The sequence below is a fragment of the Papaver somniferum genome, chromosome 8, assembly GCF_003573695.1.
Source record: "Papaver somniferum cultivar HN1 chromosome 8, ASM357369v1, whole genome shotgun sequence".
In the NCBI taxonomy this organism is placed as follows: domain Eukaryota; kingdom Viridiplantae; phylum Streptophyta; class Magnoliopsida; order Ranunculales; family Papaveraceae; genus Papaver; species Papaver somniferum.
Window position 1 is genome coordinate 15,220,398 of NC_039365.1, and position 18,297 is coordinate 15,238,694.

General features: G+C 38.8%; 2 long non-coding RNA genes across 2 annotated transcripts; both read left to right on the forward strand.

Annotated features, from left to right (window-relative positions):
• Positions 1-4,710: 4,710 nt before the first annotated feature.
• Positions 4,711-6,003, forward strand: LOC113302591. Its single transcript, XR_003336955.1, has 5 exons — positions 4,711-5,001; positions 5,092-5,138; positions 5,233-5,303; positions 5,416-5,502; positions 5,675-6,003. It is a non-coding gene; the product is annotated as an uncharacterized LOC113302591 (long non-coding RNA).
• A 117-nt stretch (positions 6,004-6,120) lies between these two features.
• On the forward strand, positions 6,121-7,108 carry LOC113304083. Its single transcript, XR_003338037.1, has 3 exons — positions 6,121-6,153; positions 6,743-6,845; positions 7,066-7,108. It is a non-coding gene; the product is annotated as an uncharacterized LOC113304083 (long non-coding RNA).
• Positions 7,109-18,297: the final 11,189 nt, after the last annotated feature.

Sequence of the window (18,297 nt, forward strand, 5' to 3'; positions counted from 1 at the left end):
ATGATCACTTTACCCTTATTGGAAACATATGCAATAATATTATGGAGATTGTGAAAATGACCAGAGTACCCTTATCGGAAATAAGTAAAGTAAATATTACAGACTGTGAAAATGACCATATTACCCTTACTGGAAATTAGTGCAATAAATATTATTGGGGGTGTGAAAATGACCAGACTACCCTTATTAAAAATAAGTAAAGTTAATATTTCAGACTGTGAAAATGACCATATTACCCTTACTAGAAATTAATGCAATAAACATCATGGAGACTATAAAATGACCAAACTGCCCTTATCAAAAATAAGTCAAGTGAATATTATAGCCTGTGAAAATGACAATTTTACCCTTGCTGGAAATAAGGTAATAAATGTTATGGAGACTGTGAAAATGACCAAACTACCCTTATTGGAAATAAGTAAAGTAAATATTACAAACTATGAAAATGACCAGACCACCGTTATCGGAATGAGTAATGTAAATATCACAGTATGCTAAAATGACCATTTTACCCTTAGGGGAAATAAGTGCAATAAATGTTATGGAGACTGTCAAAATGACCGAACTATCCTTATTGGAAATAAGTGCAATAAATATCACACAGACGATGAAAATGACCATACTACCCTTATTGGAAATTAGTCAAATAAATATTATGGAGACGGGGAAATGACCAGACTATCCTTATCAGAAATAAGTAAAGTAACTATTACAAACTATGAAAATGACCATACTACCCTTAATGGGAATTAGTGCAATACTGTGAAAATGACCAGACTACCCTTATTAAAAATAAGTAAAGTTAATATTTCAGACTGTAAAAATGACCATATTACCCTTACTAGAAATTATTGCAACAAATATCATGGAGACTATGAAAATGACTGAACTGCCCTTATCAAAAATAAGTAAAGTAAATATTATAGTCTGTAAAAATGACCATTTTACCTTAGTGGAAATAAGTGCAATAAATGTTATGAAGACTGTGAAAATGACTAGACAACCCTTGTCGGAAATACGTAAAGTAAATATTACAAACTGTGAAAATGACCAAATTACCCTTAATGGAAATTAGTGTAATAAATATTATGGAGACTGTGAAAATGACCAGACTATCCTTATCGTAAATAAGTAAAGTAAATATTACATATTATGAAAATGACCATATTACCCTTATTGGAAATTAGTGCAGTAAATATTACGGATACTGTGAAAATGACCATTTTACCCTTACGGCCGTAAGGATATAATGGTCATTTTCCAGTAAGGGTAAAATGGCCATTTGCACAGTCTATAATATTTAGTTAACTTATTTCCCATAAGGGTAGTCTGGTCATTTTCTTTGTCACCATGATATTTATTGCACTAATTTCTAGTAAGGGTAATTTGGTCATTTTCACTGTCAGTGATATTTACTTTACTTATGTCCGATAAGTGTAGTATGGTCATTTTCACATTCTCCATAACATTAATTGCACTTATTTCCCCTAAGGGTAAAATGGTCATTTTCACAGACTGTAATATTTACTTTACTCATATCCGAAAAAGGTGGTCTGGTCATTTTCACAGTCTCCATAATATTTATTGCAGTTATTTCCAGTAAGGGTAGTAGGGTCATTTTCACTGTATATAATATTCACTTTACTTATTTCCGATAAGGATAGTCTGGTCATTTTGACAGTCTCCATAATATTTATTGCACTTATTTTCAGTAAGGGTAAAATAGTCATTTTCACAGTCTGTAATATTTACTTTACTTATTTTTGATAAGGGTAGTCTGGTCATTTTCACAGTCTCCAAAATATTTATTTGACTAATTTCCAATAAGGGTAGTATGGTCATTTTCACCGTCTGTGTGATATTTATTGCACTTATTTCCAATAAGAGTAGTTTGGTCATTTTGACAGTCTCCATAACATTTATTGCACTTATTTCCCCTAAGGGTAAAATGGTCATTTTAGCAGACTGTAATATTTACTTTACTCATATCCGATAACGGTGGTCTGGTCATTTTCACAGTCTCCATAATATTTGTTGCAATTATTTCCAGTAAGGGTAGTATGGTCATTTTCACTGTCTGTAATATTCACTTTACTTATTTCCGATAAGGATCGTATGGTCATTTTGACAGTCTCCATAATATTTATTGTACTTATTTCTGGTAAGGGTAAAATAGTCATTTTCACAGTCTGTAATATTTACTTTATTTTTTTTATAAGGGTAGTCTGGTCATTTTCACAGTCTCCATAATATTTATTTCACTAATTTCCAGTAAGGGTAGTATAGTCATTTTCACCGTCTGTGCGATATTTATTGCACTTATTTCCAATAAGGGTAGTATGGTTATTGTCACTATCTCAATGATATTTAATGCACTAATTTCTAGTAAGGGTAATATGGTCATTTTCATTGTTCGTACTATTTACTTTACTTATTTCCGATAAGGGTATTATGGTCATTTCGTCTTCAGTTCATCCGAACGAGAAACTCAGGTCTAACTCTAGTAATCTGATATATTTCGTCTTCAGTTCATCCGAACGGGAAACTCAAGTCTAACTCTAGTAATCTTTGAACTTGTGATGTTCGAATCTAATATATTTCGTCTTCAGTTCATCTGAACGAGAACTCAGGTCTAACTCTAGTAATCTGATATATTTCGTCTTCAGTTCATCCGAACGAGAAACTCAGGTCTAACTCTAGCAATCTTTGAACCTGTGATTTTCCAATCTGATATATTTCGTCATCAGTTCATCGGAATGAGAAGCTTAGGTCTAACTCTAGTAATCTTTGAACCTGTGATGTTCAATTCTGATATATTTCGTCTCTATTTCATCCGAACGAGAAACTCAGGTCTAACTCTACTAATCTGATATATTTCGTCTTCAGTTCATCCGAACGAGAAACTCAGGTCTAACTCTAGCAATCTTTGAACTTGTGATGTTCAATTCTGATATATTTCGTCTCCAGTTCATCCGAACGAGAAACTTAGGTCTAACTCTAGTAATCTTTGAACCTGTGATGTTCAATTCTGATATATTTCGTCTCCATTTTATCCGAACGAGAAACACAGGTCTAACTCTATTAATCTTTGAACCTGTGATGTTCAATTCTGATATATTCCGTCTCCAGTTCATCCGAACGAGAAACTCAGGTCTAACTCTAGTAATCTGATATATTTCGTCTTCAGTTCATCCGAACGAGAAACTCAGGTCTAACTCTAGCAATCTTTGAACCTGTGATTTTCCAATCTGATATATTTCGTCTTCAGTTCATCTGAACGAGAAACTCAGGTCTAACTCTAGTAATCCGATATATTTCGTCTTCGGTTCATCCGAACGAGAAACTCAGGTCTAACTCTAACAATCTTTGAACCTGTGATTTTCCAATATGATATATTTCGTCTTCAGTTCATCCGAACGAGAAACTAAGGTCTAACTCTAGCAATCTTTGAACCTGTGATGTTTGAATCTGATATATTCGTCTTCAATTCATCCGAACGGGAAACTCAATTCTAACTCTAGCAATCTTTGAACCTGTGATGTTCGAATCTGATATATTTCGTCTCCAGTTCATCCGAACGAGAAGATCAAGTCTAACTCTAGCAATCTTTGAACCTGTGATGTTCGAATCTGATATATTTCGTCTCCAGTTCATCCGAACGAGAAGCTCACGTCTGACTCTAGCAATCTTTGAACCTGTGATGTTCGAATCTGATATATTTCGTCTCCAGTTCATCCGAACGAGAAACTCAGGTCTGACTCTAGTAATCTTTGAACCTGTGATTTTCCATTATGATATATTACGTCTCCAGTTCATCCGAACGAGAAACTTAGGTCTAACTCTAGTAATCTTTGAACCTGTGATGTTCAATTCTGATATATTTCGTCTCTAGTTCATCCGAACGAGAAACTCAAGTCTAAATCTAGTAATCTGATATATTTCGTCTTCAGTTCATCCGAACGAGAAACTCAGGTCTAACTCTAGCAATATTTGAACCTGTGATGTTCAATTCTGACATATTTCGTCTCCAGTTCATCCGAACAAGAAACTTAGGTCTAACTCTAGTAATCTTTGTACCTTTGATGTTCAATTCTGATATATTTCGTCTTCAGTTCATCCAAACGAGATACTTAGGTCTAACTCTAGTAATCTTTAAACCTGTGATGTTCAATTCTGATATATTTCGTCTCCAGTTTTTCATTCTTACTACTCATTTCTTATACGTCCCAAAGCTTTAAACGATATCACATGGTGTTCCACTTATTATTGAAACCAGAGAACCGTTCATAAATTTTGCTTTTGACACATGGCAAGAAGCTAACCATCAGATATTCTTGGACCAATTACATCGGTGTTATAGGGAATTATCGTCTGGCTATACCACACAATAACTGAGTTAAGGTACTTGTGCGAAACGCAAAAATGAGAAATCGCGTGCCTACATCTACTCGAGGTAGGTTTTCTTATACTCCACATATCTCTAGAAGAAAGAGAATATCAATCAACCTTATCTCTTTTTCATTCTCCTATCCTCTGCATCTCACCCTCTCACCTCCCTTTCCTCTCGTTTCTTCGTCCCTGATCACTTTATTGATGAGGTTTTATTTAGTGATTTCGGTGCGTTTATGAGTGGATCTGGTAATTGGTTTTATCATCAGAGAGTATCTCGATTTTCCGTTCGATTCTCCCATCAAGATAAATTTCTTCTCTATATATCTCTTCTGAGGTTTGTTGGATCTTCTCATATTTGTTGAGAAAACAAATCAAGGATTCGCAATTTTTATGTTTCTTCATTTGATTTCATGGAGTTTAAATCATGGGTTTGGTTTTAATTTAAGTTTTATGATCTCAGTTTTGAGTTAGGTTATTATATTTGTGTTTGTCTTAACAGTATTTCATCATTCAGATTTGAAATTTGTGGGATTTATAATGATTTTGGTTCGTGATTTTTTCAGATATTGAGTAGATTAGTCGAAAGCTGAGAAGCAGGAACAATTAGAGGTTTATTTCTTTGATTGCATAAGTCTGTCTAATTTATTTGTATTTGGTATCTGAAATGTTTGTTTTTTGTTTTTGTTTTGGGTGATCCAGCTCTTGGAATCGGCAGTAAATGCTTCTAATGACTCTTGGGTTTTGAGGTGATATGGTATATTTGACTAATTAGCGTTTTATCTTCTCAAAAATCTATGCTACCAGATCATGTTAAGATAACTGTGATTGAATTCCATTCAGGGTTCTGGTGATGATGGTGTGGTGGTGCTGATGAGAAAAAAGAGTAATCTGTTTTAGTTGAAAGATCTGAGGTGAAGTTAGTTTAATAAGTGGGTTTTATTTTTCTGGGTTTTAGTTTTCAATTGAAAATTTGGTTTTTTTTTGTTGATTGGTTTAATTGTGTGTTAGTTTTCTCTTCTGCAGTTTGGCCTCGTACTTTAAGGATATTGAGGTGTGGAAACAAAATACAATCTTGAACAGAAGACCAACATAACTGCACATTATGTAATGGTAAAATTCTTATTGCATTCTTTATTTACTTCAGTAATGGTAGGGCTGCGATGTTGGTGTTGCATGATAATCTTGCAGGCTGTGGTTTAGTCTTGGGACTTGTTGGTTTTAACTTGATTAGGTTATTTGTTTTAAGAAAGAAGTTGCATTCCTAATTACATTTTTTTGGCAGGTCATCCTTGGATTTCAGAACTACAATAATATAACAGTACCTACTGATATTCTAATATTTAGGCTCATGAAATCCTGTATGCGCTCATCATATCTATATAAAGTTACATTAAGAGTGAGTACTTTAATATTCTCGAAATTTGCTTTATTATTGATCATGTCTCATAATTTGGTTTGTCCACTACCCTTGCTTTTCTGGCATTGTCCAAGAAATTGACTGTAGATGAACTCTTTTATCTGAAGGAGTAGTTTGCACTGTTAGAACATAACTTTGGGGAATATCTGGACGGTAAGTTGAAGAAACAAATAACAGATAGAGCACTTATTTGGTTTATGATTACCGGGTCTCCTTTGAAAGATAACACCAATCATTATTGTCCAGGTGGATTGTAAATATGCATATGTTAACTAACGTCTTGTGCTTCTGTAATTTGAATCAGGTGTGGACAGGACATGATGTTGCACCATAGATGTTACTAAGTAAGTTTGTTTTCTTTCACTTCGTATTTGTGTGCTTACAAGGTGACCAAAATGCCCAGAGTGGTTTAGTGCAATGATATGCTAATAGCGCACTCTTGCAGTGGCATGTTGTGGCTTAGTGCAATGGATCTGCTGTTGTGTGTCTGTAAGAGAGTATGTAAGAGGAGTAGAGCATTAACATGTGTCTGCAGTTAACCATTATTCTTGCTTATGTTCTGCAATTCTCTTTTGCTCATGTAATTCTTCATTCTGCATCCTTTATTTTTTGAGGTATTGGATTTGTCAGTCATGAATATACTTGAAAGTTAGATACATTATTTATTGGAGACACTGAATATGTTCTTATGGTTTTCATAGTGATACTTGGTATAGTTTAGTAATTGTAGGGCAGTTGATGGGTAATGGCTTTAGTGAATGATGTTATCAATCTCTTGTTAACCCTGGCATGTATTAGAATTATTATATTTCGCTCACATAATATTAATGTATAGAGTTAATATGATAAGTAGGTATCCTAGATTATGGATTTCGATTGTTATTATTGTGCAAGATTGATAGAACTGAGAAGTATGTATTGTGTCTATTGCAGGTATCTTGCCTACACCTTCAAGTATGCAATTTTGACCAAGATGGATGTTCTGATCTTGAGCATAGAAGGCCCTAGTTAATTAGATCCTCCTCCAGTTGAGAAGGTAAACATTTCATGGACTTGGTAGTTGGTCGCTTAAAATTATATAATTATCTTTTCAGAAAAACCTTGATAAACTTGGTTGCTTGTATCGATTTCCGTTGTGTCAGACATTGTTCGATATTATTTACTCTTGCCTGTATAAGTTATCTCTAAAACTAATTTATTTACTCTTGCTTGTATAAGTTATCTCTAAAACTAAATGCATTGATTGTTATTTGCAGGAAGTAGTGGATACTCTTATTTGTATGAGAGACTTTGGCAGGAAGGAATTATAGTAAGTTCATAGATTACTCATTTTGAATACAATGCATTCTATGAGGGAAGTTGTTTTATGGCTCACGTGTTTTCTTGTTTAAGTTTTATTCACTGAATATATGGGGATTAGTTTGGTTGCTTCATTAGGTTACAGAACTTATTCTTTTCAAAGTTCAATGTAGTTTAATTTATATTTTTGCCCAATTCATAGCTGAAGTAAGGTGCCATAGCATGCAACCATACATAATAGAGAGTAATTGTAAATGTCTTCCAAAAACCTTGTGGTTTACTTTTTGCCAAGAATGTCGTATTTAAGGTTTTGAGAGTCCAATTTTTTTTCGTGTTAGCTGAAGCAATAGTTCAGAAGTAAAGATTAAATTTTACTAGTACATATATAAGTAGCTGTTACCATGTGTGTTTGAGTTTTAAGGGACCTCTTTTCACGTTATTGTAAAGTACAAGAAGTGGCAGTAATCCTTGTCCCTTTTGCTAATTCGCATCTATTTGATTTCAGTATTGGATCAGTCACTTGGAAATACCTACGACAGCCTACCTCTTTTCCCCTTTTCCAATAGATATTAACCAAATGAGTTTCCATTTGCTTATGAATCAATTGTAGTGCCCGCCTGCAACAAGAATTCAGGTTCAAAACAGCCTGCAATATATATATATATACATATAATTTTTTTTTTGACTCTTGACCACTGAACTCATAATGTAGGATAGAAATAATGAACACCAATCATGTTCATCTACATACCCCTATTATTTATTCTTGGTGGTGCTATAGCATATTATTGTTCCTGATTCATTTATTAGAAGTAGCTGATATGAGCTTCACATCTAGTGGTGGTCATTCTGCTTCACATCTAGTAGTAGTGAAGCAGCATTTAAAGAGCACATCTGTCTGTTGTTTGCGTCATTAACTAATATCTATGCTCAAGTTTTATTGTTGGACATGTCAGGAGTACTAGATGCGAATGCTGAAACTGGTGCATCCAAAGAGAACTAAGTGCTTTTGTTCTTGATCTTGGTTGTGCTCTTCAGGTATTTCCACTCCAAATTTTAGGTGTTTGAGATTTGTAGTTGAGCATCCAGCTGCTTAAGTTGATAGATACATTTGTCATGCCTGTAACCTATATTCTTGTACCAACTAAGCAGCTGGAGAGGATTTTGTTTTTGTCCGAGAGTACTTGAATAAGATTAAATTGTTTTTGGGTAGATTTCATAATGATAATGAATAGAAGTATTCCTTCGTATTTGTGTTTTCGTAATGAATGTATGGATGGAATGATGGTGGATAGGTTGTATATTGAAAAGAAGAAACTGCAATTGTGGTTGTATTTCAGGCCTGTAAACTGAAAGTGCAGGTCTACGATAATGACCTGTAAGCTGGAAGTCCAGGTCCATCGAAATGATATGGGCTACCCATTTTTTTTTCTGATTGTAACAGAGAGAATTGTCACGGTTATAACTGTGACACAAATTGTCACGGTTACAATTGAGAGTGACACTTTAATCGTTATAAAGCCGTGACAAAAAGACGACACGTGTCTGTTACAAATTAATGGCAACACTAATATGTGTTACTTTAACCGTGACAAAAAAGGACACGTGTCGCCGGGGGAAATCGATGCAAGGTCTAGTAACAGTTATAAGTGTTGTTGTAAATGTGACTCTTTAAGACACGTGTCATACTCTGAATTGTGGTTAATCGAGAGTAGCAGTTAAAACCGTTAAGATAAATGTGACAAATATGACACATGTCGCTCTCATAAAATTAGGTCAATTGTGGCTATTAATTATTGTAACGCTTTTCATATGTGACTGTATCTGCCTTTTGTCACAGATAAAACCGTTACAAAACACCATCACAATTATTAATAACGGCCTATTTAGTACAATTATAACCGTTATAAATTCAATAAGTAACAGGTATAACCTGTGACAGAATCCTGGAAATGGTGTAGTGATGCCTTTGTCCCGGAGATGTGGCTGGCATGGCATGCCATTGGCACGGTGGTGTGGCTGGAATGGTTGGCATGCCTTTGGCGCGGAGATGTGGCTGACATGGCATGCCATTGGAACGGTGGTGCGTCTAGAATGGTTGGCATGCCATTGGTATGGTGGTGCGGCTGGCATGGTCAACATTCCTTTGGCACAGAGATGTGGCTGGTATGGCATGCCATTGGCACGTTGGTGCAGATGCCATGGTCTGCATGCCTTTGCCACGGAGATGTGGCTGGTATGGCATGCCATTGGCACGGTGGTGCGGCTGGCATGGTCGGCATGAATTTGGCACGGCGCTGTGGCTGGCATGGCATCATTGGCATGGTAGTGCGGCTGACATGGTTGGCATTCCTTTGGCGCGGAGATGTGGCTGACATGGCATGCCATTGGCACGGTGGAGCGACTGGCATGGTTGGCATTCCTTTGTCTCGGAGATGTGGCTGGCATGGCATGCCATTGTCACGGTGGTGCGGCTGGCATGGTTGGCATGCCTTTGGCACGGAGATGTGGCTGACATGGCATTCCATTGGCACGGTGGTGCGGCTGGCATGGTTGGCATGACTTTGGCGCGGAGATGTGGCTGGCATGGCATGCCATTGACACGGTGGTGCGGTTGGCATGGTCGGCATGCCTTTAGCGCGGAGATGTGGCTGGCATGGCATGACATTGGCACTGTGATGCGGCTGGCATGGTTGCATGCATTTGGCGCGGAGATGTGGCTGGTATGGCATGCCATTGGCACGGTGGTGCAGATGGCGTGGTTGGCATGCCTTTGGCGCAGAGATGTGGCTAGCATGGCATGCCATTGGACCGGTGGTGCGGCTGGCATGGTCGGCATGCCTTTGGCGCGGAGATATGGCTGGCATGGCATGCCATTGGCACGGTGGTGCGGCTGACATGGTCGGCATGCCTTTGGCGCGGAGATGTGGCTGGTATGGCATGCCATTGGCACGTTTGACTAGTATGCGTGGGTGGCATGTGTAGGGATGATGCCAGTCAGTACCGAGGGCTCTGCCATGGAGCATGGCATATACATAAAAAAGGTACCCCGTTAATTTTACGCAGAAATGTTGAATGTTTCAATAAATGTGCTAGTGGAGACATTATTACTCAAGTGTGACGTCACTATTTGACAAGGTTTTATGATTTTAACCCTAACCTAAAAATCACCATCAACATTAAGTCCCCTGCTTAGCTCAGAACAAGGGCTTTGTTACGAGGTAAACATAAGATGATGATAGACAAGGACAAAATCGAAACGAAAAGTCATGAAGAGATGGTCAGGAAAATCCGTCTAACCTTTTTTCGGGAGATAAGAAGAATTCGTGATTCTTGTGTTGGTGGTTTTGCGTAGATTTTACTCCTGGTGCTGTGGGTTAGGCCGCGGAGTGGTAGATGCGATTTCTGGACAGGATGTAGATTGTTGGCATCGGTTTGGAATGGTTGTGCGTCATCTGGGCTAGGCTTGAAAACGAGGAACGGATCCGCTAGCATAGACTTGGCGTGAAGGGGAACCGTTAGCATTGGTCGGCTTGGACTTGGATCTGTTAGCATTGGATTGGCTTGGAAAGAGCCGTTAGCATTGGTCGGTTTGGACTTGAAGGATGCTGGCTGTTGGCTAGGCATGGATCGGACTGTTGGCCTGGCGCGGGAGCTGGCTTGGCTTGGAACGACGCGGACTGTTGGCCTGGCGCGGGCGCGGATTTTTGGCACTGTGAAGCTTTCCCTTGCGGGCCTGGTTGCCTCTTTTCATGCGCATCTCAAATATGAGATCCTTTCCTTATTCGAGTTCCAAAGGTGTCACTCCTATATAAAAGGGGTTAGCTCTCCTTTTTATCTCGTATCTTTGTTCTCACGCCCTGATGTTAGCGGCAGAGAGGCAACAATAAAGCGGGCAAGCATATTCAAGGTATGTACTCCAGCGTTTCTCTTTCAATCTCTTCTAGCTGGCATGACAGAAGATGATGCTAGCCAAATACTAAGGGTTATTTTTATGGAGGAAGAGACAATTCGTAACTCTTGCGTTGGCGGCTTTGCGTAAATTCGGCTCGTAAAACTTCGACAATGATGATGTTGAAATCAGAAATAACTTGGTTGAGAGGAGTGAAAGCGTCCCGTGATGGTAGTCCCCGTGTGTATCTTACTTTCATTAAATCGTCTGGAACCCGCGTCCACGGGATTTGATACAAGATTATTGTACTCTTCTGGATGTGACACTGGGATGCTAAGAATATCATATGGACGAAATATTCTGGATAGCGAAGAGGTAGAAATGAGAGAGTTTTGTTGTTTATCGTGGCTCCCTCTTTTTCTTCAAGAAAATATTTCAGCCGCATCTCTGGGGTTATCTCATGAATCTTTGATGGTCGCCGAGATGGACTGATATGAGAAGTCCCCAGTCGTACTTTTCTTTAATTCCTGAAGTTGCTTCCTCTAAGAAGTCTTGTGGTCCACCGCGGTCTTGTAAAGTGTTGCAGGCGTCTTGTAGACAGAGAGGTGATGATATTCTTACGCTACACCCTTTAAGGGTAGATGACCTTGTCGTGGCTACGACCTTTTGGTTGACCGTTGATGAGTGCTAAAAAGTGCATATTTCTATATATTTTTCTTGGCATTTAACTCATCTTTTGTGCATTAATTCTACATTTTATCCCATATTCTGTATTTTCATTGTTTTCAAAAATAAATATTTTTATTAATTAATTTTGTATTTTTAGGTTCTAAATAAAGTTTGGATGGAATTACGGAGCGAAAAGAACAGAAAAGTGGTGGAAGCCGATAGGAATCACGCAAGGAAGCCGCGAGGAATGTTGTGCACAAGACCAAAAGGCTAGAAATGGGCTTAACAAGGAGGAATTGTTCTTAAAGAAGATATGGGATTGGCATACCCAAGGCCCAAAACCCTTGCCCAAACCCATTTCCAATATCCATACCCGTCTCCTTCGTCAGCCGTCAGATTGGATCACATCTGAATCCAATGGTCGCAGCATCGCCAGTACATCAACGTCTGAAGCTCCTGTCTAACACTACAGCACCTAACTCCATCTTGAGCCGTCAGTTTCGTTGTATCAGGCATCCGACGGTCGATACCAGCCTCTTCACTTGTAGCCGTTAGATCAATCTATCATTTCCGCATCCCACGGCTCAGCTTCGCGAATCATCGAGACTTGATGCAACCGCTCAACACCCAAACACCTAACACCTATACCCGCAGAACCAAACACACCCCTATCCCTAATTCCATCGATTCCACCTCCATCTTCTCCACTCCGTCTGCAACAGCCTCACCTTCCCCACCAACTCCGCCAACTCCACTGCCTCAACCACCACAATCAACCACCAAAAGCCATCATGGCTATCCCTCACCGAAACCCATCATTCCCCTAAACTTCTAGCCATCTATTCTCTCGATTTCTTCCCTGATTTCTCTCTGAAACCCTAGATAAGAAATCAATAGAATAGGTGGAGTTAGAAACGCAATTGGAAGGCATGGAGAGGAGCAGGAGAGTCAGAGAAGAAATGGGTCGACCTTCTTGAGTGATTTGTCACGTCAAATTAGGTAAAGTCGAACCCTAATTTCAACTGTGTAATTTGGGGATTTTCTCTGTAAACCCTAATTGATTAATTTGGGTATAAATATGGGTTGTGGGTGTTGTGTTTAAGATATGCCTTGGCTAGCCAATGCTTCACCCAAGAGGACTGGAATAGCCAGTGCCTCAAGGGTTAGTTCTTAGTTTAAATTATTTTGTAAATTTCAATTGTATTTGTCCCATCCATGCTATGATCTTGTTGTGCTTGAACTGTCTAGGATTGAATATCCTTTTAGGTTGTTAAAACACTAAGCAAGCTTCTCTGCGGGTAGTTGCAGTGTGAGAGCCCCAACTACTACTAGGATTAGATTCATCATAGTGTTCTTAGTAATCTTTCTAGACCAACCCTTAGATGAACAGCCGGCTTTGAACCGCAACTGTCATCTAGTTAATCAGTGAGCCTAGAAGCTCACTGATAACTAACAAGGGATAAGAACATAGTTGGAGGACTTAGCTTAGGTGAAGAGGGGAATTGAAGCCCTAGTTTCCAAAACTCACTTTCATCCAAAAATCCATCACTGTTTAGTTTGTTCAATATTTGCTGTTTCATGTCCTGTTTAGTTAGTTCACTGCTTAGAGAATTAGCTTAGGAAACTTCAACTCACACCCTAGTCCCTGTGGATTCGACCCGTATTTGCACAAGCTACAATCGACACCGTGCACTTGCGGTTAACAAGTAGGCTTCCTCTTTGCTCTTATTTTCTTACATCCTTTAAAGCCTACCAAGTTTTTGGCGCCGCTGCCGGGGACTGGTGTTGTGTAGTTGAAAAAAAAAAAAAATTGTGCTCTTGCTTTTCTGTTTTCAAACTAGCTGTAACTTAGCTTGTTTAGTGTAACTTAGTATAACTGTTTTAGCTGCTTTAGCTGTAACTTAGCATGTAACTGTAGTTCTGCATCTTCTGCATCATCATCTGCATTTAGATGTAATCATTGCATCTTCATCTTCATATTTGCATCATCTTGCATTTTTGCATCTTGCACTGCATATTCATTATTGCATTCTTCCCTTGCTTCTGCCTCACTTTTCTTCAAAGAGACTGATCATCTCTGTTGAGTGCAGGTACCATTGGGCTTGCCACCTTGCTGCTGGCCTGTTGCTGCCTGACTTGCTGTTGTTGCTGGCTGCCTGCTGAGCTGCTGCAGCTGCTGTTGCTTCTGCTGTTGCTCTGTGCCTTATGGTGGTGCTGCTGCTGCTGAGTCTCTGCTGCTACTGCTGAGCCTGCTGCTGTGCTGCTGCTGAAGCCTGAACCTGCTGTAGCTGCTGTTGCTGATCCTGGTGCAAAGAACCAAGCCCAACTGGGCTGTGCAACTAAAAAGAAAAAAAGAACAACTGGGATGAGGCAAAAACCAGCTAAGCATACAACCCAGTTTACTGGGTTTGGGGTATTGTATTCTCCCATTAAAACTCTGGTCTCTTAGCAAAAATTTGAAACTGAAATTGTATGATTGCAAGCAACTGAATGTTTCTGAACTGTGGGTTTCAACCCAGAAATTTGAATTTCTGAACTGTGGGCTTGACCCAAAACAAAAATTTGTAAAACGTTTTCAAAGCCCAGTTGGGCTTAGTCTTTTGGCTAAACAGCTAGCCCAAAACCCAACTGAAACTTAACTTCTGGGCTTGGTTTACTGAACAGTTGAGCCTCGTACTCAAACTATAAGTTGTCAGCTGGGCCTTTTTCCTTAAAAACCAAAAGTTTTCTTTTTCCCATCAAAACCAAATGTCTTCTGACAAAAACAATTTTTTCCCAAAAAGTCCAATCCCATTAAAAACCAAATTTTCTTGTATAGAATAGTAGATAGTTTCTTAGTTAAATCTTTTGTTTCTTTTGTACATATTTTACTAATCCAATGTGACTCTTAACTGAAATGTGTTGGATTTTTTCCTTGAATAACGGAGTTCTAATTTTGCTTTCGCCGTCAAATCGGGTATTCTCTTTCCTTTTTCTCTACTCAGCATAATCCTCTTCATATGTTATAATTCTTTTCATATTTTGGAACATTGAGGACAATGTTTAGTTTAGGTTTGGGGGTATGGTATAGATACCACGATCACATGCTATAATTGAAAACTGAACTCTTTCTTTTTGTTAAAAAAAAAAATGAAAAAAATGAAAAAATCAAAATTAAAAATTAAAAATTAAAAAATTGAAAAAAAAACATAACAATGGAGCTCATTTACCTTGAAATGTTGACTCTTGTGCATGTATGTAAACATAAGGATTCTTAGTCTAGATATTTAGGCACCCTGATTCTAGCACAATTCACATAGTGATAAGAAACTTGCACGCGCACGATCTACCAATACATGTATAGCCTCATCCTTGAGGTGTTCTATCGGAAGTCACGATTGCCAATCACTTTAGAATACTGAACGAAACTTGACTAGCTTGTTCTTTGGTTGGTTGGGATAGAAGGTGGAGGTTACATTAAGAAAGACAACCATCGAATTTAAATGGGTGCATCAAAAAGGGCTACCTCTTGCTAAGAGTCATGTAATTTTTTGTTTCCTTTTGTATATGTATCAAAAGTGTTACCATGTTAAAAAAAAAAAAAACAAAAAAAAAACGATGTATATATTCGGAAAAAAAAAATTCAAAAAAATAAAATCAAAAAATAAAATAAAAAAAAATCAAGTATTTATCAATTCCATCCTCTCTTGTTCCAAAAATAAAAGAGAGTAGTCAATGTAAATAAGAGTCATGTAAAGAGTCATCTTTTGTGTTTTTGGGTTATAAGCAAGGAAGGGTATATGCCATTGATGTACAACGCGAGTAATTGTGAAATACCTCCAACTCATTCACAATTCTCGTAAAGTCCGGACAGCTAGCTAGATTTCGACCTCGGTTCTTAGCCTGAGAAACTATCTCTTGGTGATTAGTAGTCATAACATCCGATCTTTCTTTACCCATGTGTAGATACACTTTACACTCTTATCACATGTCTTTATTTGTTATCAGTTCTAGGATTGTGCCTTTGATAGCTAGATTGACATCTCCGTTTTGTTGTGTTCTTCTACTGTCCTGCACATGTCACATTTCGTGGAATCTGAGCTTATATTTTGTCCTAGAACTTTGTAGGTACGTTCTAAGCAAACCTTCACGAGACTTCAACTCGTCCACTAGGGAAACTTAGTGGTTTAAAAGGCTTAGTGCATACGCTAAATGCATTCGAGAGACCAGCGACAGTGGTATAGGTAGGATTTCCTTAGTTTTGTTTTACTTGAGGACAAGTAAAATTCAGGTTTGGGGGTATTTGATGAGTGCTAAAAAGTGCATATTTATATATATTTTTCTTGGCATTTAACTCATCTTTTGTGCATTAATTATACATTTTATCCCATATTCTGTATTTTCATTGTTTTCAAGAATAAATATTTTTATTAATTAATTTTGTATTTTTAGGTTCTAAATAAAGTTTGGATGGAATTACGGAGCGAAAAGAGCAGAAAAATGGTGGAAGCCGATAGGAATCACGCAAGGAAGCCGCGAGGAATGTTGTGCACAAGACCAAAAGGCTAGAAATGGGCTTAACAAGGAGGAATTGTTCTTAAAGAAGATATGGGCTTGGCATACCCAAGGCCCAAAACCCTTACCCAAACCCATTTCCAATATCCATACCCGTCTCATTCGTCAGCCGTCAGATTGGATCACATTTGAATCCAATGGTCGCAGCATCGCCAGTACATCAAAGTCTGAAGCTCCTGTCTAACACTACAACACCTAACTCCATTTTGAGCCGTCAGTTTCGTTGTATCAGGCATCCGACGGTCGATACCAGCCTCTTCACTTGTAGCCGTTAGATCAATCTATCATTTCCGCATCCTACGGATCAGCTTCGCGGATCATCGATACTTGATGCAACCGCTCAACACCCAAACACCTAACACCTATACCCGCAGAACCAAACACACCCCTATCCCTAATTCCATCGACTCTATCTTCTCCACTCCGTCTGCAACAGCCTCACCTTCACCACCAACTCCGCCAATTCCACTGCCTCAACCACCACAATCAACCACCAAAAGCCATCATGGCTATCCCTCACCGAAACCCATCATTCCCCAAAACTTCTAGCCATCTATTCTCTCGATTTCTTCCCTGATTTCTCTCTGAAACCCTAGGTAAGAAATCAATAGAATAGGTCGAGTTAGAAACGCAATTAGAAGGCATGGAGAGGAGCAGGAGAGTCAGAGAAGAAATGGGTCGACCTTCTTGAGTGATTTGTCACGTCAAATTAGGTAAAGTCGAACCCTAATTTCAACTGTGTAATTTGGGGATTTTCTCTGTAAACCCTAATTGATTAATTTGGGTATAAATATGGGTTGTGGGTGTTGTGTTGAAGATATGCCTGGGCTAGCCAATGCTTCACCCAAGAGGACTGGAATAGCAGTGCCTCAAGGGTGAGTTCTTAGTTTAAATTATTTTGTAAATTTCAATTGTATTTGTCCCATCCATTCTCTGATCTTGTTGTGCTTGAACTGTCTAGGATTGAATATCCTTTTAGGTTGTTAAAACACTAAGCAAGCTTCTCTGCGGGTAGTTGCAGTGTGAGAGCCCCAACTACTACTAGGATTAGATTCATCTTAGTGTTCTTAGTAATCTTTCTAGACCAACCCTTAGATGAACAACCAACTTTGAACCGCAACTGTCATCTAGTTAATCAGTGATCCTAGAAGCTCACTGATAACTAACAAGGGATAAGAACATAGTTGGAGGACTTAGCTTAGGTGAATAGGGGAATTCAAGCCCTAGTTTCCAAAACGCACTTTCATCCAAAAATCCATCACTGTTTAGTTTGTTCAATATTTACTGTTTCATGTCCTGTTAGTGTCTTGTTTAATTCTGTTAGTTTTCATATCCTTGTTTAGTTAGTTCACTGCTTAGAGAATTATCTTAGGAAACTTCAACTCACACCCTAGTCCCTGTGGATTCGACCCGTATTTTCACAAGCTACAATCGACACCGTGCACTTACGGTTAACAAGTAGGCTTCCTCTTTGCTCTTATTTTCTTACATCCTTTAAAGCCTACCAACCGTGTCTTCTGAGATTTGAGTGAAGAGATTCCATGTAGATCCTCAATACCCAAGTGTGGTTTACATGTTTCCATCTTTGTAGTGATTGTTGCTATGGTGAAGCTCTGGATAGTATCAACAAACGAGCGGAAACAGTTCGTGGAAGTAGAAGAGACTACATTGTCGTGGGAACAAAGTAGGTTGGCTGGAATTGTATGGGAGTCCATGGAAGTAAAGGGGTTGGCTGGATGCATAAGCGAGCAAACTGTCCATGACCACGAGCTTTGGCGGGATGGATCGAATGGTGGCCACGAATACGAAAATTAGCTGGCTGCAATCATGATCCTTGACATAGGGAGTGTGGTGGCACGACCCTTGGAAGGAAAGAGTGGCGGTTACGTCATGATCCTTGGCAAGGAAAGAGGCGTTGAAGCGGCTTCAGCTATTGGAGCAGCTTATGGAGAGAACACTGAAGCGGAGCGGGTGCTGGAGCGAACGTTGAAACGGAGCCTCTGCTGGAGGACGTTGAAGTGGAGAAGCTGCTGGAGCGAACGTCGAAGCGGCGCCGTTGCTGGAGCGAACGTTG